Source organism: Xiphophorus hellerii, chromosome 21, assembly GCF_003331165.1.
Source record: "Xiphophorus hellerii strain 12219 chromosome 21, Xiphophorus_hellerii-4.1, whole genome shotgun sequence".
NCBI lineage: Eukaryota > Metazoa > Chordata > Actinopteri > Cyprinodontiformes > Poeciliidae > Xiphophorus > Xiphophorus hellerii.
This window is the reverse complement of record NC_045692.1, coordinates 18,414,073-18,439,022: the sequence shown is the minus strand read 5'-3', so window position 1 is coordinate 18,439,022 and position 24,950 is coordinate 18,414,073. Positions and strand designations below refer to the sequence as shown.

The 24,950-nt window shown below is 38.7% G+C and overlaps 1 protein-coding gene across 4 annotated transcripts in view; it reads right to left on the bottom strand.

Annotated features, from left to right (window-relative positions):
• Positions 1-11,176, bottom strand: part of gli3 (GLI family zinc finger 3) — a 123,050-nt gene extending 111,874 nt beyond the window's left edge. For all 4 annotated transcript variants that reach the window (XM_032550729.1, XM_032550732.1, XM_032550730.1 and 1 more), the window contains exon 1: positions 10,771-11,176. The gene's annotated coding sequence lies outside the window, so the exon portion shown is untranslated. The remainder of the gene's footprint in view (positions 1-10,770) is intronic.
• Between the last annotated feature and the right edge of the window lie 13,774 nt (positions 11,177-24,950).

The window sequence follows — 24,950 nt, the reverse complement described above, 5'->3', positions numbered from 1 at the left end:
AGAAGGTCTAGTAAAACAATCTTCGCTTTCTTAACACTTCAGCAGTGCCAAATCATCATCCCCTCCACTCCATGCTGCACTGATGCAGTAATTAATGTGAAAGAAGTTCAGTCCAAGTACTGAAGAATTTACTCTACAGTAAATGGACATGCTTTAAAGTTAGTCCTCACTTCTCTCTTAAAGGAACGCTTTTTACTGATGTATGGTAATATTATAATTATATTATAATATAATATAAATATTATATTATAGAAACTGAATTTCGGATTTTCATTTGCTATAAGCCATAATCATCAAAATTAACTGAAACACATGCTTTACATACATACAGTCGGTGTTTAGCATTTTTATATAGCCTTCAAAGTGGCTTGTTGAAATGCTGTTTGTGTTGTCATTTCCCGCTTCATCACTGACTTGCTAATAGTGGCTGTACACTGCGTCAGTATTAGGGGTTAAAGATCTCTTCCACTGTTATTTTGTTAGTCTGAAGCTAAAACGTTTGCATGCTCAGACCTGCAGATGTGATTCAGAGAAACGCAAACATCTGGATGCATTTACTTGTTTCAGCTGTTAGCTCCACCATCTCAAATAAATATGGGTGTCACAACACAACCGCTAAGCAAACACGCTCAAAACTTCCCAGCTCAGCCGCTCACTCATTCACCTCCGCTCTCAACCAGAGCCGGGTCGACAAATAAACCCGCACGTCGGAGGAGAAGGAGGAGGAGGACGCCTTAATTGGAGCATTTGATGGGTGCCTGGGGTTAATTGGGAAGCATGGAGAGCAGCTGGCTCCACAGAGGAAGTTCAGACAGGGATAATAAGTTCACCCTTTGCAGGAGAGGCAGTTAGTGATGAATCAGATCAGAGGAACGGTGTACCGTAATCATTTTCACATCTCCCCCCTCCTACCACCTTGCTCTCCTGACAAGCAGAGACAAACCTGGCTCCCAGCTATGCAATCTGGCACCCATCATGTAGGACTGGGAGTTACAGGGAGGAGATCACCCAGCGTTGCTTCACACACACACTTTCTTTAACTCAGTGTACTCTCAGCTTATCACTAATAATTCTTACCTCTAGGATAGAGAACCCAGTTTATCAGTTCGCCGGTCGATGTATGTAAATCTCCTCCAACAATGTGTGTAGTAATGGCTTATTACCCTGCGTTAGCTGGTTTGCATTGATCTCTATGCCAGGGGGAGATGAAAAACTGGAGTGTTTCACTCCTTATATGTACCAAGTGGGACTATAATCACATTCCATCTTGTTTCAATAAAAGGCAAACATTAACATAAACTGTCTAAAACACACTTAAACCTTCAGCCTCATTCCTTCTGCGCAAAAAAAACAACCTTTTCTTGGATTAAGGGATAATCAGCCCCATATGTGATGAGTCTGGATAAGTTTATGTCTCCACTGTTGGTTTAAAGCTGCTAGTCAGAGTTTTCTGTGAGATCAAACTCATTGTAAATATAGTTTGTCACCTCTATTCCAATGATTCATAGTCGATTTTTCCAATTGCTTTCTACTATTTTTCTGTATTGTAAAATCTACCCTCGAATAACAAACTTCCACATGTGCATGCCTCTGATGACATCACATATGGCATCTAATGAGACTTCTGTCATTTGCACTTTTTAACTCAAATTTTAATCAAATTCTTCCCTAAAAATAAGAGATGCAACAATGAGAATCCTGTTGCCGATCTCTAATTCTTGTAAAACTTTGACCTGCACAGTACGAATTTAGCCAATCCTGATTTCCCTGCAAGAACTACAACATAAGAAGAGATAAGAACAGCAACCAATGTTTTTTTTCTAAGCTACCTGCTAAGAGAACAACAATTTAAATTAGGGGAGGAGGCAACATTTTTAGTTTTATAAATGATTTTATTTATATTTTAAGCATATTTTAGTAGTTAGCATAATTAGCACAGTTAGCTTTCCTACCTATGAGTAGCAGCTGGTCTTTCTGTATGATTACAGATGAATGTTTAAAGATTTTAAGCATCTTAAATCAGTGGTAGCAGTTAGAATTTATTACACAGTTTAGCATAAATGTAGTTGATGAAGAATTTAGATGGTAAGATCTGAGATTTTCAAAAGTCTTCCAACATTTCCAAATCCAGCATGATCCTTAACTGAGACTGAAAACTCCAATGAGTGAAAGAGGTTAACTTTGATCTCCAGCCTTTCTGTTATCTGTTCAAAGTCTTGCTCTCTCCCACTTTCTCACAGGCTGAAAGAACTGTAAACATACCTCAACATCTCGTACTTCATTTGGCTTTATTTTTAAAACTCCACACACACTGACAATGAAACTACCAAACGTTGGGTCTTCCTTCATTAACAGTGTGCACAGTGTAAAGTGTTGTTTTCAGTCTGACACAGTTGATACAGTGAGTTCACTGATCGAATTAAATCTTTGTGTTAACCTGAAAATCTTTGTGTCAAGCTGAAAATTCCCTGATTACTGTCACCAGTCAGCTTCTTTGTCCATCTCTATTTTAGGGGTCAAAGGTTCACGCCAGGATGAACTTTACAATTCAAATGCAACAAAAGCCTCTCATCCACCACAGTACTTGATTGTTTCTCCTTTAGTGATGCCATCTGTTAAAATAAACAAGAAGCAGAATGAGGTGAACGTGTTAAAAAATGCTTTTGGTGAACTCCTACAGCAACAATTTAATTGTCAGCGTATATTTGGTGTTGGAAGAAAAACCCTCATCTTTGAACTATTTTTCAAGTGGAAAAACTGTTAAGTCAGTTTTCATAAAGCGGAAGAAAGTGCTTCTGGTAGCAGTAAAAGGTTTAGGTGTAACTCTACACTCAGTTCCTTCAGCTCGAAGGGTGGCTGAGGGGCTGAAGGAAGCCCAGGTAGAGTCATAAGCAGTAATGGGAGGAGACAGGGACTTAGGGCGCCACACAAAAGCCGGGGCTTTATAAATAATTCCAAAAGCTAACAGGATCCCTTGTATGTGAAAATCTGCGAAATGCATTCACACATGAATGCACACCCGCACACACAGAAGGCAAACTGCCACCAGGGGGAATAGGTTATTCACACCGCTGTGCCGGGGCTGCTGTGGGTCTAACCTGCCTGGAATTGGTAAATTCAGGGAGAATGTCTTTCTTGCATAGGTGATGCAAGACGGAAATCAAGTGCAGAAAGGTCTGTTCCTGCAAGACACATACACATTTACACACTCGATCACTCATAATGCAGGGCTGCAAAGCACACCCAAGACCTGTCTTGTAAATCTCTTTGTGAAAGCAGCTTTTGGGGGTAGACAGGGGCTTACAATGCTGAGCCCCGAGGTAGAGCTACCCCCTCTAACCCCTGTCTCCCACACACATACTCTGCTCTTGTGTACTCCCTTCCTAAGTTTCCCTCTACCCCATATTTCCTCCTCTTTTCTTGCCCTTCTGTCACCTTTTCCCTCCCTTGGTCCCCCCTTCCCTGCCTCCCCTCTGTCCAAACCGGGCTCCAGAGCTCCGGTCCTTAGCACCCTCAGGCTCCCGTGGCGTTGCAGTGACTAATGTCCTGCCTTCGCTCAGACAATGAGTTTGAGGCTGAGCCGGGAAAGTGTTGAGGAGGGAAAAAGACTCTCGCACCTTTGACAAATGGAACCCTTCGCACTTCTGAGCCCACTGAGGGAGGCTTTACAATGTTGCGCTGCACGCTCCGCGTCCTCAGAGGGGACGGCTGCAGCCCGCGAAAGCTGCATCTGAGGGGAACATAATGAATTCTTTGGGAAGTCTAACCTGGCTTTCTTCATGAATAAGATATATTTCCAAAGCACGTCAACCTCTCTTAATAAAAACAGCAGCTTGGCAGGAATAGCCGAGGCCGTTTTAGGGCCCTGTGTATGCGTTAATATTTCTGTTTCTCTATAAAAAAAAATTTCGCGAGCCCACTTTTTCCAGGGCTGTCAGTGCAAGGGCAGCCCTACATTTTTTCCCCCTGGAAGGTGAAGCAGCCGCGATGACAAACTCTCATCAAAAACGTCCTGAGTCCCTCTCTTTCAAAGAAAACTCTGGATGCCTCCCCCCTTCCCTTCATCCCCCTACCTCCCAACCCTGCATGCAACCCTGAAAGGAACTAGGCTTTGTCTGATGAGCAAAAAAGAACCCCCCACCCCACACACACACACACGCACACACACACCTCACCCCTCCAAACTCAACTGCAAACCCCACCTCCCCTCCACGAACCCTGCAGAGTATTGTTAAAACACAGCCGCCCCCCCTCTCTCTCAGCGGCCCGCGCTCTTAAAAAAGCACACTTTGCATGAGAAAAAACGATTACTGCTCCAGTGCTGCACTGTCAATGGAGAGCCTCTCTCAGGCTCTGGCTGAAATTTACTCTGATAGTAGAGTTGGCCTTTTGTTTTTCAAGATGAAGTCATTATCAGAAGCAGAGTCAGTTAGCATTCATTACTGAACGGAACGCGCTAAAGAGGGATGCATTTAGGATACTACAACCCGACCCATTCAAGGCCTCTCTTTTTCCAGATTTCCAAGCAGGAGAGGAGAAAGCCACATGTACTGTCTTTGCAGTGGAAAGATAATGTCTAGGCCCGTGCTTCTTTCAGGTATTAACCTTGGGATATGCATTTGGCGTTCAAACAATAGACACCTCCTTGACCTCCACCCCGGGATGCAGCAAAGCCCATGGAAATTTCCCTCTGGAAAACAACTCCGAGCAGCATGGGAGTGCAAGAACATGGGGTTCGCATTGTGAGCATCATCGCTTGACAACCCAATAGTCCTTTATTCATATTTAGACAAGGGCCGGTTATGTCAACGTATAATAAAGTTAGAAAAGTTTGGGTCAGAAAAGTACTGAAACTTTTCATCATACTGTTCTGCTGATTATTTACTCCAAACTTCATTTTTGTATCCAGTTCAGAAACATCTTTTGGCTAAGCAGCCAAAATGTATTTTAAAAGAATTAACTAGAAACGTACTTCTAATTGTTTATTAGACAAGACCAGTTGCTGGTATAAAGGTACACCCCGCTCTTAAAAAGAGAGGTTCAAAACCTCCAGGATTTCCCATTATATGGTTGAAAGTCAGTGTAAAGAGTGAGTGGAGCTTTCTCTGGGAAGCAGCACCATGCTGCCCCTCCCTCACCTGTTGCTGTACACTGCCATTCATTAAGCTGAAAAAAAGACTCATGCACTAGTTTCGTCACTTACAAGAAAAACACATTCCATATTTGGAAATAACAGCAGAAAACACAGTCAGTCAAGCAACTGACTGCAAGTGGTACCGGAGCAGATAGCCTGATTAATCAAAATGCTAATATTAGTTTTTAAGGGTGCCTGATTTACTTTATGATAAGATGAACATTGAGGGGTAATTTTCTCACAATAATTACTTGAAAGCTAAAACAACCACTAGAACTTCATTTACTAACGGTTTTTAGCTTAACTGCCTTTGAATATAGTTCTACCCAGTTTGAAACTCAAACATCTTTGGCTCATCAGAGAGCACACCATAACAAAACTCTAGCAGATCAGGCTGACAATAACATTGTTTACAGTAGGTGACACTATTGAGTGCAGAAGACCGAAAGCTAGTTGTGTTTAGCAGAAGAGAGATGCGGAATTAAAAGAAGACTTTTATTTTCTACAGAATGTCAAACATATCTGCGGTTCATTAATACCATTACTGTGGTATTATTCAGATTTCTGAATAACGCGACAAAATTCTGGTGGGAGAAAAAAACTGCATCAAGCTGGCGTCACAGATCAAGAAGCCTGGGTGAGTGACAGATCATTGTTCACAGCAAGCAGCCAAGTGTATGTGTCACGCAAATCACAGCGCTGGACAAAAAAAAGGAGAAAAGGAAGAGCAAAGACCCCCTCACGGATGCCACAACCGGCTCTCATCAAAGCTGACACAATACCACATCTGCAAAAACAGCCACGACCCGGGAAACTCATCTTGTTCTGGGCATTCAGCTTTACACACTTCGAGGCCTCAAACCCAAAGCACTTCACCTCTTGCTGCTACACTTCACACCAACGACTTAAAGACGTTTTTACAGCATCCAAAGCAAACAGAGGAGGGGTGTGAGCGGCGGCCACAAGCAGCCGTGACCTGTCCTGTTTACTGATGAAGTGTTTGAGGAAAAGAAGCAGTCACTTTTTCACACCGTTTTTCTGTAATATTTCGAAATAAAATTTAACATCCCTTATATTGTGCATGTTAGGACTTTAATACAGATTTTCAAAAGTTAAGTTAATCCTTGGTGGATGTTTTTCCAAATGCTATTCCTAAAGTTTAAAGCCTTTTCAATGGAAAACCATAGAAAGTGAGTTTTCTCCAGCTCTTTATAGAGAATAAAGCATGCCAGCACTACCCCTCCCCCACATGTTTCTGCATATGAATTGGATCTGCTTATTTTATAAAGGCTTGAGAATTGTTGTGAATTGGTGCTATATAAAAAAAAACTGAACTGAACTGAACTTTTGCTGCCAGCCTTTTGAAGAAACGCTGCAGTTTAAACAAAATTTTAATAACAAATTTTGTTGTTTTTCAGGCTGCAAAACACTAATATGTTCCTGACATGAAAACTAAAGAAATGTTATTATTAACAAAAAGCCATCTAATCTGCTAATATTAGCTTTTAAGACTCTTGTTTCATTAAAAAAAATTAACAAAATGGCATAATATTCTATGCAATAAGCAATTAGGAGCTGCTTCTAAATTTAACAGGTGTTTATTTGTATCTAAATAACATATTTAAAAATTATAGATAACATTATAAAAACAGTAACAATATCTCACATTATTTTGGCATAAGTAAGAATATTGTATTCCATTTAAAATAAAAGTGAATGATATCATTTTTGTTGGGTTTTCATTTTAAATTTCTTCGTTAATAAGTTATGATCAGCAAATTTAAGTTTTGTGTAATTTTGTGACATAGTTGTCACAGTAAGTTTCAGGGGAAAAAAATATATATTTTTGTTCAGATGAAATAAAAATGCTACTTCAAGGTGGTTGAAAAAGAAAAACCTTAAAATAAATAAATGAATTTCCAGCAGGATGCTAAAACATGCATGCAGTTTTCCAGCGTGTGACCACCGGTTTGCAAAGGCAAGAGCATTAAAATTCCCCAATGTGAGTAATATACATATCTAAAATTGCAGTTTGCTATCTTGAGTCTCATAGCTTCTTCATCCCTACTTTTCCCTTATCCAAAGACATCACGCGGGTCTGAAAGGTGCCTTTAGCTGGCTCCTTGAAACAGGGAGCGAGGGTCCCGCTCAGGGACAATGATAGCTGAGGAGGAGGGAGGGAGAGAAGTGGAGGGAACACATAGCATATTAAATCTTGCTGGCGGAGCTGGCTCGTCCACGCAGAGAGAGCCAGGGAGTCAGATCTGAGGCATGCCCTGAAGGGATGGCTGGGCCTGGGGATTAGGGAGGCCAAGGAGGAGCTCCTTGCGCGCCCGAAGACCCCTTCTTGTCTCCGCTCATACGCAAATGCGTCCAGACATTTTGACGCTCCTCAGGTTTGCAGCCTCAGCCTAAGTTTTCACACACACACACATACACACATTTACAAAGTCTTTTTTTTTACCCCCTCAATCACTACCTCTGTCTGACTCACCCTTTTTTTCTCCCCACTGTGTCTGTTTCATTTGATGTCAGCATATCAAAGTACCAAATCATCAAAGTGGGGGATATCTTCTGGGGGACATCAAATCAACTACAATAGTTAGTGTATGGGCAGAAAAACAAAGCAAAAGTTTATCACACTCATCGTTGAAGATTACTGAAAACATTCACGCATCAGGTTGTTCCTGAATTACTTTACTTCGAACAATTAAACTCATAACAGTAGAAATGAACCAATCAGGATTTTTTTGGCCAAAACCGAGTTCCAGTTTTCTTTAAGGTCATTCTTCTTTTTTTCCAGAGATTAAATTCAAAATACAAGACAAGAACAATTTACTACTAGTTCCTTGGCAACGCTAGTAATAGTTTCAAATCCAACAAGAAAAGGAAAGATATACAAGCATAACCTTTGTCTGATTTTTATGAAATACAAAAAATAAACAGTGTCATAATGATGGTGGAAGTGATTATAGGCTGAAAATGGTGGGAGTTCTCAGTTTTGATGCATTTGATGATTGAGGGGAAAAGAAAAAAATCTGATTTTTGTTATCTGATCAGAGCCGATCAAAGGAAAAGTGACTCAATCTTTTTGCCATAAGCAAAACTGTCAATATTTACACCCAAATGGGAGTCCTTCGACTCCTCCGGAAGCAAGACATTTTCAGAAAAACTTGTAAAGCATGCAAGATCACACGCACTAAATCCTGCTCCGCTCTCGTTATCTTCAGGACAATCAACTTCCCTCTCGTTAGTCCTGTTTTAACAAAAATATTAGCCTCCTCTTTGAGAGCATCAAGTTGCAGAATTAGCACGACAAGGCAGCTCATTAGTGCTTCATGAATACAAACCTGGTAACAGGTATTTCTTCCTGCGGTGTGCTGTGGGAAAACTCAGGCTTCAGCTGTGAATGCCGGGGTCTTCGTATAAAAAAAAAAGGAGAGGAGCCATACCTCAGAAGCTAATTGCATGTCATGTCCGTGCATTAACATGACAGCCTCTATTCTGCCGGGCCACGAGGTCACAGGTGGCCGGGACGATGTCATCGACTATGTATGCGGAACGGCGTGCTTAAATTGAGATTAAATAAAAACAAAACAGGGACGGGATGCTGCTGAGAAAATGCTATCTGAATCTGACTCCTTTAAATCAGCATCCTTAAACACCATTATATTTTATCCTGCTGATGCAACATTATGTAAAAAAAAACCCAACAATTTATTTATTATTATTTTTGCGTAACTTCAAAATGCAATTGTCATTATTTTAAGTTAAGTTCAAATCTGATAACATATGGATTAAAATTGGTTCCAGGGCTAATTATGACCCCTACTTTAATTAATCTATAACAGAGATGATAATAATATATAGGAAACTCAAAAAGTGGAAGAAATTGTGAAATATCAATCCAATTACATAATAAAGTAAAAATATAGTAAAATTCACATAAGATAATACCAGCAATAAAAATAATAGTCAAATATTCAGAAATCACACAAGATATATATCAATTTGAGGTGCATTAAAAAGAATGCACCTTCCCGTGACACTGGTGACACTTCCCGTTTTAACTTAAAAAAAATACAACTGCAAAATTTTAAGAAAAATAGATTAGGTTAGGAATTTTTAAATTTGTTACCCAAACATTTTTCTTAATTTCCTTCCAAATCTGAGTAAAAAATTAAAGAGGTGAGTTTTAAATTGGCACATCATTTTTATTTTTACTCTACTGGCCAAATGTAATAAGATGATCACAAACAACACCCTAAACTCAGACTGAATGATGCCACATCCTCATCCAGATACATAAAAATAGGAGTTTGTCCAATATCTAGTTTGTTCACAATGCGTTTCATCTCAAGGCAGCTGAAAGCTTCGTTAATAATTTGCCATGTGTCAAACGGAAGAGTGAAAAAAAGAAATGAAAAGGAGAGGATTTGAGCCGCACCGCATGGCTGAGCACCTCGGACCCTCATCGTTTGTATGAAACCAGAGAGCAGACAGGCAGATAAAATGTGGAACAGCTGGCGAGAGGACAGGAGGGAAAGTTTCAAACAAATATCTGCACATGTGGAGGGCCCCCAAACAAGTTTCCTATCCTGGAACTCTGAAACAAGCTTTACACTCTCATTTTAAAAGGATTTACAAAATTACAATTAGATGTTTTTAAGCTAAAAAATTTGGAGATGTGTGGTATTTTTGCTTGGGGCCCCATATCAGTGACCCCTGAAGGGCCACAGAGACCCCTTCCCCTGTGGTGTGCTTAAATTTCTCTGAACCCACATGCTTATGTGAAGTGTCCTGAAACCTGTTTCTTTGTTTTAGGATTTAATTAAAAATATATATATATATATATACATATTAAATATTACATTTTAGAAATTATCCCATTCTATAAAACCATTTTAAAAATTCTTATTTTATGCAAATTATAATTAATGATTTTCCATTTTATAAAAAAAAATGCCATAGAGAAACTTAATTTAATTCTTAATTTATAATTAAATTTAAAATAAATGTTTAATCTTTTAATTTAAGTGATACTTCAAATTAAGTTTTGTGTCACAAGATATAATAGGAAAACGATGGAAATTAATAAACTGGAATAGGAAGTTATGTATCCTTCCACTAAACTGTTCTAATGCAGAAATCTGCAAATCAATAACAGGCGCTGAAATATGATCACACATGCACATAAATATGCATGTCTGTGCTGCACACCACACCTCCAGCGGCCGCCTTTCTGGAGGTAAAGCTCCAATAAAGTTGCATCTCTGCAAAAAGTTTTCATTCAAAACGCTCAACTGGACTATTGTTTTATTTGATTTATATTTGTACTGCCGGAACTCATAAAAAAAACTTGAGCGAACATCTCCGTTCCTGCCATAAATAAAGCTGCAGAAACTCTCTGGAAGTTTTTACGGCGCACATCTCTGCGTTTGGATGCATTAGGAAGCCGAAATCTAAGCAAATAACGCGTGAGACTTTTATTGTTAAATAAAACTAAGCCTGTGCGCTCCGAACTGTATGAAACTCCATCGTTTTGAAATATGAAACCTCTTCTGCTTCATAAAGTCTCACAGGCTCGCTACAAACTTCCCAACAAAGTGTGTGCGAGTTTAGGAGGAAAAACTTACTTTGTTTCTGGATGATTTCTCTACTTTTTCTCGACTTCTCTTGAAGGGAAAAAAATGTTTGCGTTGGTTTTTCTTCTTTCTTCTTAAGTTTGCAGAGGTTCCTCTGGAGTTGCCTTGGACTTTTTCTCTCTCTCTCTTTTTTTTTTTTTCAAACGCTGGAAGTCCAACTCCAAAGCGGCGCAGCCAGAGTTTTTCCTCTTGCCTGTCTTTTCTCCTCCTTCTCACAGTTTTCTCCTACTCAACACCATGGGCCAGCCGATTGTAATCTGCCGACAGCAGACCACAGATGCGCGTCAAAAACAACAGAGAAGAGCGTGTGGAGAGTTGTTATTACACTTGGAGCATTTTTTCGAGAGGGAGAGAGAGGGCGAAGTGTGGGACTCCCAGCTGCTCCTTCCTTCGCTTGACTCCTCCCTTCGGTTTGCTCCCTCCTTTACTCACTGCCTCCCTCCTTTTTTTAGTTTGTGCACCCCTTATTTTTCTTTCAGTCATTCTTTCTTTGTGGAAGTACTTTGGATCCGTTGGTTACCATCTTTAGGTATTAAGTAAAGGACGGAATTTGATTCGTTGGGGCCAAATCTAGTTAACTGGGTTCCCTGTGGATTTGTCTGTGTACTTTTTTTTGATTCACTTTCCCAGAGTTTTTTGTTTGCAAATGTTTATAACATAAATGTTAAATTGCACCTTGAGTTTATGATAAAAATATGTATTTATGCAGTGATCAGATTAAAAAAATGGAACCAACACAGTTAGATGGATGGAAAGTTAGTAAAAATAGATGACAGGATTAAACCAGCTACAATGGATGGATGGATGGATGGATGGATGGCGATGGATGGATGGATGGATGGATGGATGGATGGATGACTTTAAAGCTAATGGATGGATGGAACGAAGCCTTGAAATAAAATAATTTTTGCATACTCCTTTCTTCTTTCTTTCCAAAACCTGAAAAATGCTCCAAATCAAATTCCAGATTGTCTTTAAGTCATCATTTCTCAAACTGGATGTTGGTAGTTTTTCTTTGAGTACAAAATAACCAAAAGTATAAAATGGTGTAGCGACAAAGTGACCAACAGCTGCTCACGTCACAATAACAATGACAAATACCAGTGAAACCAGGAAATGATGAAGACAGAGTTATTTTGTTATTTCCCTGACTCATCTAGTCTGAATTTGGTCAAGAAGTCCAAAGTTTAGCAGTTGAAAATTCACTCAGTAGAGTTTGTGGGGAACAGTCAGTTTAACCCATTATGCTTACAAGCAGGACAAAATGTCACTGATTGATTATTTCACATTTCTAATGTGCATAAAATGTGACTGCACCACACTAGCAAGCAGACGAAAGAGGAAACTAATAAACTAGTGATATTACAATAGCGTTAAATTCTTTTCATATATGCTAACAACACAAGACAAAATTTTAAGTCGTTTTTTTTCTTCTTAAACCTAAATAGACATAGGAAAGTTTCAAAATCTGTTGGCTCTGAGAGAAATCAAGCTCTCTTGGGGGCCCTCTGTTGACGCTAAAGAGCAGCTTGGTTTGCTTGTGCCTTGGGCTGGCTCTGGAAGAACACAACACTGAAACATCCTCTTCAATCATTTTGAAAAAAGTTGACTAAATGAACAAAGCACAATGCAATGAATTCTTCAAACACAATTTAGATCCACCACTTGTTAAAGTCTAAATATCGTCTGCAGATATGCTTTTCCGTGAAAATAAAGTTGCATGAGTACATTGTGTTTTTATTTCAGAATTGCACTCAATTATAGACAAATTATGATCAAACTTAGCTGCTAATATCACTCCTCAAATGCACTGTAATCATCACACACAGTTTCTCTTGTTCATATTTGTTTAACAAGAAAAGACTTGTTGTGCCTTAAGTTCAAATTTTTATTGGATTCACATTTAGTAGAGTAGAAAATTTTTAGCAGTTATAAGCATACAAAGAAATGTCTTCACAGCTTGTCAGCTCCATAAACATTCATAATTTAATGCTTACAAACCCAATCGCTTTTGGGAGAGCTCGTGCTGGAATCACATTTTATCCACACTGTAATTTTTATGAATATTTCTCAGTATCTAACTGCCAGTTTACTGCAGTTGCGAGCACAACCAATGAAACTTGCCTCCTCCTTCTAGATTCTGCTGCGTTTTGGGTTTAAATGCTGGAAAACTAGAGAAATAAATACGTATACACATTTTTTCCCAGTTGTCACCTTGTTAAACCTGTCATCCCAAGTGCTATTTATTAAAATAAACATTGTCCATAAATGTCAAACAATTAGGGATTCATAATATTCAAAATACATCCACAGTGGTTTAGCTGTTCTCTGGCCAATTAAGATTATTGAATAAAATTAAACCTCATCCACCAGAACTAGCAAGATTGCAAAGTTCCTTTGTTAGATTAAAGTGTCAATAAATCTTTTATTTGATGAAAATAAGAGATATTTGCTTATCTTTATGACTTTACCCAAAATCATCATTTTATTTATCATGTAGTTTATTTATTCCATACATTTTATTTAGGTAACCATCAAGAAATCTACTAGTGTTAGATTCGTTTAGCTCTGTCCGCAGTTTGAAAACTCAAAAGTGCTCAAGCAGCAAGTCTCTGTTGTGCTCTAGAGTTGGGATTTATGCATCTTTAAAAGGATCAATACCTTGTTGTTTCCAAACTCTGGCTCATTTTTATGTTCCTTTGTTTTAAAAAGCCAACCTGAAGTAACTCATTTTTAAAGAAATAATCACAGGGAGAAATGAGGAATTGAGTAAGAAAACAAATCAGAATAATTCAAATCAAATTATTTACACATATTTTGCATTTTTAGGTGTTGACATGGATCCTTTTTTAAAAACTGTCTCGAGTTAGATATTTTTCTGACAAATATTATTATTTGCTTTGCAAGGAAAACAAAAATCTGAAATTTTTGCTTTCCTTGACTCACAATTATTTTGTCATTATTTATGAAGTTGTTCCACTCCTCCCCTTGTGCCTGTTCTCTGTCCCAATAGATTCCATCTGGTCAAGCTGTCAGTAGAGTGTTTAAAAGTGTAGATAAATGAAGCATGCATATGTACAAGTCTTGACTGGTGTATTTTGACAATTTCTTTATTAATCTTAGATCTACCTTTAGTTCATTATACTGTTTGTTTGCTACTTGGATTATTTGAGACTCACTCAGACTAGTGTTCTTTTTCTGTTTATGTTAGTTTCAGGTTTCTTCATCTATGATTTTCCTGTGTCTCATCTTTGTCTACCTTTCTCCCTTCCTTAGTTTGCTCCTCTTCTCATCTCTCCTCTGCCTCTGCCTGTCCTGTCCCTCAGCTGCGTCCACTCCTCCCTGATTAGCTCCTCTGGTTCCTTTGTCACTTCCACCTCTCCTTCTGTATGTGAGCTCTCTGGTTTGCAATATTCTCCATCATTTTTCCTCCAGTATCACGCCGTTTCTGCTCCTGTTCTCTGGTCATTGTCCCGTGTTTTGTGTGTCACTGGTTGTCGCCTCATATGAGTCATCATAACTTTCCAGCAGTTTTGCACTGGGATTCTTGTGAACTATTGTGAAATATTACATTTCCTGGCCAGAAAAGAACTTTGTTCTTGTTCTTTACACTCTGAGTAAAAGAACACACTCTGTTTATTTCAGAGTATGTATTGGCCTTCAAGGCAAGGCCTGACATTTTTAGGGAAATTCCCACAAACTGTTGTTTGAGTGCTGCTACAGAATGCTAATGACAATAAGACCCAGTGCCTTCTCTAAAAATGCTCATAACTGGCTTTATTTATTAATTCAAACACCAGTTTTACCCAAATATGTATTGATATACACAGTGGTGTAGTTGGCACTACTGCAGAAGATAACCTCTACAGTCTTCCTCATCTGATTGGTACAGCCACTGTAGATACAGTTACTGGATTGGCTGCTTAACATCAGTAGTAGGATTGAGGATTTTTTATGAAATTATCTCTGATCCTAATATTGATAATTATGGTTGCTGAGAAAGGGGGGAAAAAAACAATTTTGAATGATGTTCTCAAACCTTCTTAAATTGTTTTTCTTAATGAAACTGTCTAAAATCAACAATATCAGGTAAAGACTGATATTGATGCCCATATAAAGAGATGCAATTACGCAAATTTTAAAATATCTTAAAACTTAAATTGTTATGAATATTAGTGTACATTGCTCCAGGAGAGCAAATAAAGTATGAATGTAAGTAAAAGAAATAAAAATGGCATCATTAACAGTTGGAACAAATTTGATTCCCGCATTGTGCAAATAGTTTGTTTAAGAGGCCTAAAGCTGTCTCCCGGGTCGTTTTTAAGGTGCTGCGGTTAAACACAGAAAAGCTGCTCCTGTAGTGGTTAGGTGTGTAATCAATATACATGATCAATATACAGGGAAATTATGTGATAAGAGAGGTCTGTAGGGCACTGGTTCAATCAATGAAGAGGTGGGGGTTTAGGGAGGAAAATCAGTCTGTTATTTGTTTAACTAGGATTTGAATGGGTGTGTTTGTGTGTGTGTAGCTGTCAGGTTAAGTCCACTGGGACAAGTTAGGTCTATTTGTCTTTATTTTTGACACATCACTAATCAGACACTTTGGCAAAGGAAGAAAATTAAGTTTTATAACTAATTTCCTGATGATTGTTGCGTTTATAAAGTCGGCGTTGTCTAATTGAGGCCTTAATTAGTCACAGCAAGAGATTTTCTGTCAAGTCTGTCAACATCTTTGTCGTCAATAAAGAGTGTTTGATTTTGACTTTGTCACATTGTGAGGACTTTTTTTTGTTGTTGTTTCTGTTGTCGTCAGAGGTCTTCCAGTGGTGTTAACATGCCTTGAACGTTTTCAGTCACTGTATTTTATTGGAATTTTAAATGATAAATTAACGGGAAGTGGGTATCAACACAGAGAACAACAACCATGCAGGCTCCCACTCATACCTAAGGGAAATTAAGAAATACCGGTTTACGTATTAGCCATGTTTTTTGACTGTGGGAGGAAGCCAGAGTACCCGAAAAAAAACACAATAGCTCAGGGAGACCATGCAAACTCCATGCAGATACTCTAGGATTCAAACCAGTGACCTTCTTCCTGCAAGGCAACAGTGATACCAACTCCTCCACTTTAAAAAAACTGAATATAGCAAATAAAAATGTTCATATAAAGATGGAAAAACACTTTCCTCACAACATGATGCTGCCACTACCTTGTTTTAATGTGTTTCAGATAATGTGTTTAGAACCATGCTTTAACCAACACTTCCACTGATTCTGTGAAGACTAATATCATCCCCACAGCATGATGCTCCCACCACCATGTCTCACATTTTTAGCTTTGTATCTTTGACCTGTCTGCTATTTTCTTTGGTCTTCATGATGGTTTTTATCAACACTTCTCTAACAAACCTCAGAAGCTTTTACAATCATCACATCATCATCAGTGCAGCTGCACTGCGTACTAGTTAGGCCGATTTTTATTGATAAAAGAAAAAATCTAAAACCATTCACTATTTTCCTCCACCTCAGAATTTTGCGATATCGTTACTTGCTCTTACACATAAAATCATTTTATGAACTTGTCTAAATTAAATATTACATGGATTAAATAGTCTATAGTTGCAGGGGATCATCATTGATAGATCCAAACTGATTAGTAGTTGGCCTCACAATCTCAAAAAGTGCTTATATTTGCACGTACATAAATGGCTCAATGGACTCCAGTGGTGTCTGTTACCACAGGAAGTGAAGCTGAGAGAGGAGACACTCCGAGGTGTTCTGTAAGACACAACTAATACTCCTGTCAGTTTGTCAGACAGTGCTCATCTGGCCTGGACTACACAGAGATAAAGTCCTTGTTATGAATCTCTCAAAGAGGAACGTGGTGGGGGAGGGAGAGGTGGGAGAGAACAAGAGGGCAAAGGAGGAGGGGGAGAGAGGGAGGGAGTTGCACATGGGCATCAGTAGGGTTAGCGGCTCCCGAAAGCATTTCATCAAAGAGGGCCAGGATCCTGGGGATTGAGATTCTGCCTGGAGGCAAGTAACCATTGGTCTCCCAAGAACACACTCACAAAGTACGACTCGCAGAGCCAAAGCACACATCAAAAGCACCTCTGCAGCCAAAGCGATTCTGGAGGAGAAAGAAAGGGGGTTCAGGTCCCGTCTTGGCCCTCCTTTAAGCCCCAGATCTCACCCCAATTAAGAAGGAACTCCTGTTTGTTCCAGACCCTGAGATGCTGCAGACAGGGAGGTGCTCCAGCTATAAGGAAGGCACTCGCTCTTTTTGTCCCCTTCTCCTCTCTCCACATCCAAGAATGTGACAAACATCCAGCACAATCAGCCCCGAGATCAGCATCTGAAGCATCATGCTGCTTTCTGATATTATGGTCGGTTGACGGAGCGTGCCTTCAGTTTCAGATGACCTCGCTGAAATTATATGTGGCGCTCGGGCCGGTCGACGTTCGTTGCTCGAGTAACAGTAAATCAATACATGGCAGAATGTTGTGCAGGCATTTGGATTCTCGCCTTTAATTTTGACCCCCATCTTTGGACAGATGTCACAGAGAAATGGATACAGCAGAATGGGCCACATAATATCCTCACAGATGTGACCGCTGGAAATGCACCGGCTGCATGAAACGGAGCAGGGAGGGAAGAGTCTTCAGTCCAAAACACAGGAAGGGGAAACAGAAAAGAATGAGCTTAAATCAGCCAAACACAAGATGCATCAAACCTTTATTTACTGCTCATATTAATGTGTTTTTACAACACCTAGTATCCCAGCTGTTTTTTCAACATATAGGAAAGGTTGACATTGGATTAATAAAAACTTTTGTCTAAGTTATATTCCAAGACTCTAAATTCATGTGCTTTGCCTGAAAAGTTTAGAAAAATAGTTGCTGGTTTGGGTCATGTTTCCAGACTGTCAGAGGAAGCTGGAAGAAGAATTACTTTATTCATCCCAGCAGGGAAATTATTTCGCAGTTACAGCACACGACAGGAGCTGCGTCTGCAGGCAGCCAGCTGAGCCGGCGCCATTTTTTGAAGGAGGACATGCGGCAAAGGTCGTCGGGACCAGGAGTCGAACCCGCGACGTCCGCAGGTCTAAGGCCTCCAAATGTGGGGCGTGCTAACCCCCTGCGCCACCACAGCACGCCCCCGGAGTACCCAGAGAGAACCCATGCCTGCAATGGGAGAACCTACAAACTCCATGCATGACATCTGAGATTGGGTAGGGACATTAACCTGATAACCGGATCGTGTAATCTGTGATATCTAGTCGAGGCAAGAGGCTGTTTTACAAACTATTGGCTTGGGGAGGAATTGAATGAAAGTCTACGTCGGTTCAATCAGGTTTCTATTTGTAAAAATGTTAAAAATCATGTGTTATATTTCTTCCATTTTACAACTTTTCACTGTTTGTGTTGCAGATAAAATCTAAATAAAATTCATTATGGTTTGTGCTTTCAACTGGTATATATGGTCTAGCATGGCACTGTACTTATATTAACTGATTTAATGATGATTACCACTACATATATTTCAGAGTTTTTGCTTTTACAATAAAACATTGTGGTCAGGTTTTTTATTTCCACTAACTTCTCCCCCCTTTTGTTTCCACTCTGTCCGCTGTCACCGTACATTTAAGGCAATGGAGGATCTAGCTGGAGTGTTTACTTTGCCCTAATCTTACATCTTTAAGTCTGCAAAGCACACGCGTCCTAAAACAACCCGACATTTTGGCTCTGTTTGCCCTCAACGTGGGATTTGGGGCCAAACAAACACAGCACAAGAGAGGACTCCAGCAGCTTTTAATCTACTGTCAAGAGAGTGTTATCTACCCTTTATTGACACTTCAAAAAATCCTCCATCATCTCTCTTCAGATTTCCTTCTTCTACGTCTCACATGTGCTGCACCTGTACTCTGTTCTACATCCAAGACGCTCTCAAACACAGCCCACCCCCCACCTCTGTTGAAGGTATCGGGTGGCTAGAGTGGGCCATTAGTGCGAATGACTGATAAAGACTCTTAGTCCCCAACAATCATGATGAAGGAGGAGGAAAAAATGGATATTTGCAGTTATTTTGAATCCCTTGGAAATAATAAACGTAAAACTATATCCACTTGGGCTACTTAAGCAATTTCCCTGTGATATTGTCCCGCAGGGGATTTCATGTGGATTCCAAATGACAACATAATAAAACCACGACGCCCGCGCCCCCTTATCAGGCTGGATTAAAAGGGAATAATGAAACAGAGAGGGGTTTTGAGCCTTGTGTGGTATGAATATGATTATCTAATGGACTCCAACGGAAATGCGTGTTAATTCAACTCTAACGTGAGACCTTTCCCAGACTATCTCCTGCCCCTGGCTCCTCCTAATACCCTCTCCTTCCTCTCCCCCCTTTCTCAGCCTTCTTCTCCCTTTTCCTTTACGTTTAAATAATCTGCCTTCTCCTCTGAAGTCATTATGCCCGCCGTCTATCTGTGTATGAACATGGGAGAGCGATAAATCCTCTCTCGTTTTTCTCAGTTTCTTTTTAAAAAAGACAGATTGGACCGTGTTGGCCTCTTAACTTGCAGACAAAAAAAACACTCAAGGCAATTTATCAATATTCAGATTTTTTTTCTTTTTTTTTGTCCGCGGAGATCAGTTTTGCCTGGAGAATGTGGGTCACTTTCATACAAACTCAAATCAAACTTTTTGAGCTTTAATTCATTTTACATGGTTTAACTCTGGGATTAAACAGACAGTAGGATTTAAATACTCAGGCAAAACAGCATCGCAGCTTGTCAGTGTTAAAGTGATGTATGAGAGCATTTATTAACTTTAACTTTCTCCACATTTTGTCACATTTTAGCCACAACATTTGAAAGTGTTTTATTTGGATCTTAATGTGACAGACCAACACAAAGTAGTGCATAACAGTAATAAGGAATAAAAATGATTTAAAACATTAAATTACATTCTTAAACACACCTTTATAGGTATCTCTCTAACAGCTTTCTACATCTAGAGACTGATTTTTTTTTCCTATCTTGGTTTGCAAAATAGCTTAGCCAAACTGGATGGAAAATTCTTTCAAATCTGCAGTTTTCAATTCTTGCAGCCAATTGGTTTGGATTTAGGCTTGGACTTTGACTAGGCCGTAGTAATACATTAAAATGCTTTGATCTAACCCATCCTATAGCTCTGGTTGTATATTAAGGATGTCAAGTCCTTTCACTCAAACAGGTTTTCTTCTAGGATTGATTCTGCTACCACCATGTTTCACCATAAAAAGGGGGATTTGCATTGAAACTTTTACATCACATTTAGTGTTTTGCTTTTATTTTGTTTTATTTTACCTCGTAAGTTGATTGAAAACAAATGATCATTTTCAACAACAGATTGTTTTGCATGTCAGCCTTCAGTTTTGGTCTTTAATAGGTTACAATTGTTGTTCTGTCGACACCTGATATTTACAGCTCCTCCAGAGCTACCACGCCCCAGTGGCCTGCCTGTCTCTCTATTACTTAAAAATGCTAGTTTTAGCAGTTTTTCTTGGGTGTTTTCATGAAATATATTAATAATTTTTCAACATGTAATAACTCTGAAAGTGTAAGGAATATTCTTTTTATGAAGTAACTCTTTTTTGTCAAGATGCTTTATTCTTAGTTTTAAATAATTTTCCATAAAAACCTAGTTTCACATTGAAGAAAATGTATGGCATAATGAAAATCTAATCAAATTTCCTATTTTTAGGTCACGTAAAAACAAACTATTTTGTTTTGAAGAGTCATGTTGCATTTGTGGGTCTAAACAAAATCTCTAAAGTTTTCGATGCTGAATTTATACTGAGATTAAATTACACTTGGGACGACTTTATTTACTAAATAGTTTTTTTCTTAAGGATATCAGAGTAAACGCTCAACGCAGATTTTCACATTACAGGATTTTTATACATTATACAAGAACATTCATCATTTGTCTTCCACTTTACAATTATACGCTGCTTTGTGTTGGTCTGTCACATAAAATTACAGTAAAATAAATTTAATGAAGCTTAAAGTCGTAACAAAATGTAGAAACGTTTAGGGGTAATAAATGCTCCTGCAGGGCACTGCTTGTTGTGAGAAGTTAATTATGGGAGTCTTTTTCATGATTCAGAATATTAAGACATAATAAACTCTAAACGGGTTAAACACTTTAATAGAAGCAACATCATATTTAAAAGATATGTAACAATAGGGCATAAAAAAGATTAAGTGCACCAGATTCCCATTTTAAAGCTTCTGTGCCTTTCTTTTCCACACAGAATAAAGATTTAAGTCATGCAGGCTTTGCTGTCAATATTCTGTTAAGATGTCAGACACACATCAGTCCTGTATGTTTTTTGCAATTGATTCTGACTGATTAAACACACTGTTTCTTTTGATCAACTAGGAAAGATAAGGTCCCTGACCAGTGCAGGCCCAGTCTGGGGGGTAATCATTAGCCCCATTAGTGCAGATAACACTCCTCTAGCTCCATTGTTGGAATCTATTCTTATCTGCCGAAGCACGGAGCTGTGTTGTGGATCAGCGCAAACATCCTGAGAGCAGACGGAGCTCCCACAGGACTCAGTTAAAAAAAAGAGAACGAAAGAAAAAGAAAAGCATCAATATTTCATCAAACTACTCTCTCTTTCTGGTCCAGATCAAAGCCTCGACTCCCACAGTCCTACAGGTAGAGATGGCTCTTTTGTTTTTGCTCCTCAGGTAGAGCAGCAGTCAGACTCTGTTCGCTTTTGGAAACCTTGCAACAGCTCAGCCCATCCATCTCCCGGCTTGCTGTCTTGCTTTTGGAAGAGGAGGTAAAGGGAAGGGTAGAGGCTGTGAGGGTGAAAACATGTTCCAGAGATGTCCAGAGATTGAACTTCTTGGCCTTGCAGTGCTGTATTATTTCCTGTTATTTTCCCCAGTTTAAACCACAGCGAGAGTAATGGTGTAAACAAAGCCAGTAGTTTTTCTTATAAAGTCTGAAACTGTTGCAAACTTTATATCTTGCGGTTATCAGAACCTTTTTCATGGACACAGTTTATTTCATTGATGATTTATGATTTATTTTTAAGATTCCTTTGCTCCCTCTATAAATAAATACACCACAAACTAAAAACATTCTAACACAAATGAGCAAGAAAACCTACATTATAATTGATATGTAGCAAATATTTACAAGAGGACTCAGATGTTTGAAAGACAATAGTTATGATAACTTGTGTTACTTTCTGTTCGAGACACTTTAATTTGAACTCTGTCTCTTTAAGGTCACTCTGGTTTCCTCCAAGTGGGTAAAACTACAGACTGTAAGGTAAGAACTCATGGTAGGCCTTGGTATCAACCCTCCTGGTTCAGTTAAAAGTTTGGCAGTTTTTAGCACAGTTGTTCACTGTTCAAAATAAAAACATTGCAACATAATTTTCTCAACAATCATCTCTACAGATCTGCTAATGATTATATAAACTCCCTGATGAATTCATTTTCAGATTGTTATACTGTTCAAATCTATCTGAGTAGCATTTTTGTAGATACTTATCAAAAAGCTAAGTCTATGTTATCTTGCTTCGTCTTATCTGCAAACTATTTTTGCTTAGCATAAAAACTAGCAGTACTAGCAGCCTCATAAGATTCTTCTGGTCGGCACGGACCTGAATTGCACACCCACTCGTCCGTCATCAAATGTTTCACGGGGCTTGCTGCAGAGGCTATATTGTAATAAGGTTTTGGACTTTTACCTCAAACAGATGACTTCACAAGGAAGTTTTAATGTTGTTCCGGAGGCTGAATCTACGCTCTGGTACCTCACTGGAAACTGGAATTTGAAGCGCCACTTCAGCTAAAGTTTTGAAATGAAAAAGCATGTGAAAGTTACTTGTACTCTGTGCATTATATTATATTATATTATATTATATTATATTATATTATATTATATTATATTATATTATATCATATCATATTATATTATATAACTTATTTGGCTAAGTACATATAAAGCTGTCCTGAATTGACCTAATACACTTAAAATATATTTTAGCTCTTTAGAATGTATTTTCTACGTTCTTGGTTTTTAATTAGATATGCACAGAGCATGACGTCAACGTGACATGACGCCTGCTCCGCCCCCATACGGAAGAAGATCACATCACCGACAAACAAATGAGATGCTTTACTGTAATGGCAGAGGTAGCGGAGTGCGTTACCCTAGTCATTTTTGCCTTGTCAGCCAACACCAAGGCCAAGACGACAAGTAACAAAATTCTCCAACAAGTCGTACAAATCTGTAAATTTATTTGCGGGAGAAATCAGCATTAAAACTCAAGTCTTTATCAGTGAGGGGCAAAAAGTCTCATTGGATGCGAGTTAAAAGCTGTGTTGGACGCATTTTATATGTGCAAAAGAGGTGAGTAATGAGTTAAATAATAGGAGTTTGTGAAAATCTGCCCGCAGGAAAATGCTTAAAAATAAACATTAGCATAAAGAGGTGCTGAAATGTAAACACTGAAGCGCATGTTTCCATTCTGCCATAGCAATTCACACACATAAAATCAAGCATAACTACCTTCACTCATTGATCTCTTATTTGACGACCAATAAGTCTCTTTATGCCAAAAAATGGGACGTTTACTACCAGCCACCTTCATGCCGAAGAACATGTGGTAGATCACGATTTCCTTCAACTGGGCCTTGATCCATTTCTTGCATTAGATTCCGTTTGGGTTTTGGAATCTAAACCCTATTGCCTTCTACACGCTCTGGGTAATGGATGTCAGGATTTTATGTTCCCCACTGACAATGTTCGACTATTATTCATTATGACCGCAGCATATTAGCAATGACAAACCTCAGCAATGCTGATGTCCAGTTCCTCCAAATAAGGGGCATGTACTTCCGGACAAATTGCCACCTCTGATTGGTCAGTTGCTGACAAAGCCCCTGGAATGATTGACAGGTGGCATTATGTTTTTCTTAATGTTTCTGATACATTAAAGTATTTTGCAGATTGAGGATCTGATGCATGATTGGTTGTGTGTAAAGATGCAGAATCAGGGGCTTCCTCTGATTTTATAACTAAACACTACCCACTGTATTCAAACTGTTACATCAGTTTAATTTTTGAGGCACCTTGTTGAAGCACTGCTGAGAAATATTGGCCTGCTGTTGTCATTCTCAGACCTCACAACATTCTATTCTTTTCCGGTTCATAAGTTCTTTAAATTATGTGCTTTCACACACTAACCCTAGACCTAATTGTAACCAAAACCCTCTAACTAAGACCTTAAATAGAAGCTATATTTAAGTCTTAAATTAAATCTATTGTTTATTTTTCTATGCAGATGTTCCAACCGGAAGGAATGAACCATGACCTGTAGGGATTCAAAGACTGCAGTTTTATGTTGAAAAAATTTGTATTGAATCCATTACTTGTCTTATGCCCTCTGGTGGAGTATCTAAATACCATTTAGCAAGCCAAGAATATGACACATCATCCTCTTTTTAACAAGCAGAGTTTTCAGGAGCTGCACCGCCCTTTTTTTTGGAATGGTTAAATAAATGGTTAAATAAAATAGAAAGCTGTAAGAATGAGCCATGAAATAACAGAGCAAATAATAAATTTCTGAAAATTTTCAGTGGGAAAATTAATGTGTGCATTACTTGTGATACTCTAGGTTTATAAGTATACTGTGTGGTTGAGTGCACAACCAGTTTTTCTCTAGATTTCTTGATTTAATTAGAATTTTAAGACAAAAAAAATAAAAACTGCAGTATATTAGTAGCTTTGCTTAGACAAATATAATATGAGACATATATTCTAAATAGAATTTGACATTTATTTGTATATTTATGTAAATTATCAATACAGAATAATAAAATGATAAAGTAACAGACTCAAATAAACAGTTGTGTCTTAGGATAGAATTTTGTCAGTATTATCTCTTGTATGAGGGTTCATTTTTGTACTTATTTAAAGCAAAAAATGTTGTTGAAAAATAAATCAGATATAACACAGAAGCTGAATGCAACACCAGGCCGTCTTCTTACACAAACACGGTTGTTTTGAATGTTTGGACAAACAGACAGCGTGAAAGTGTCTTCCTCCTTCATCAGCCGTGTCTTTCTCCTCCTCCTCCTCCTCCTCCTCTTCCTCCCC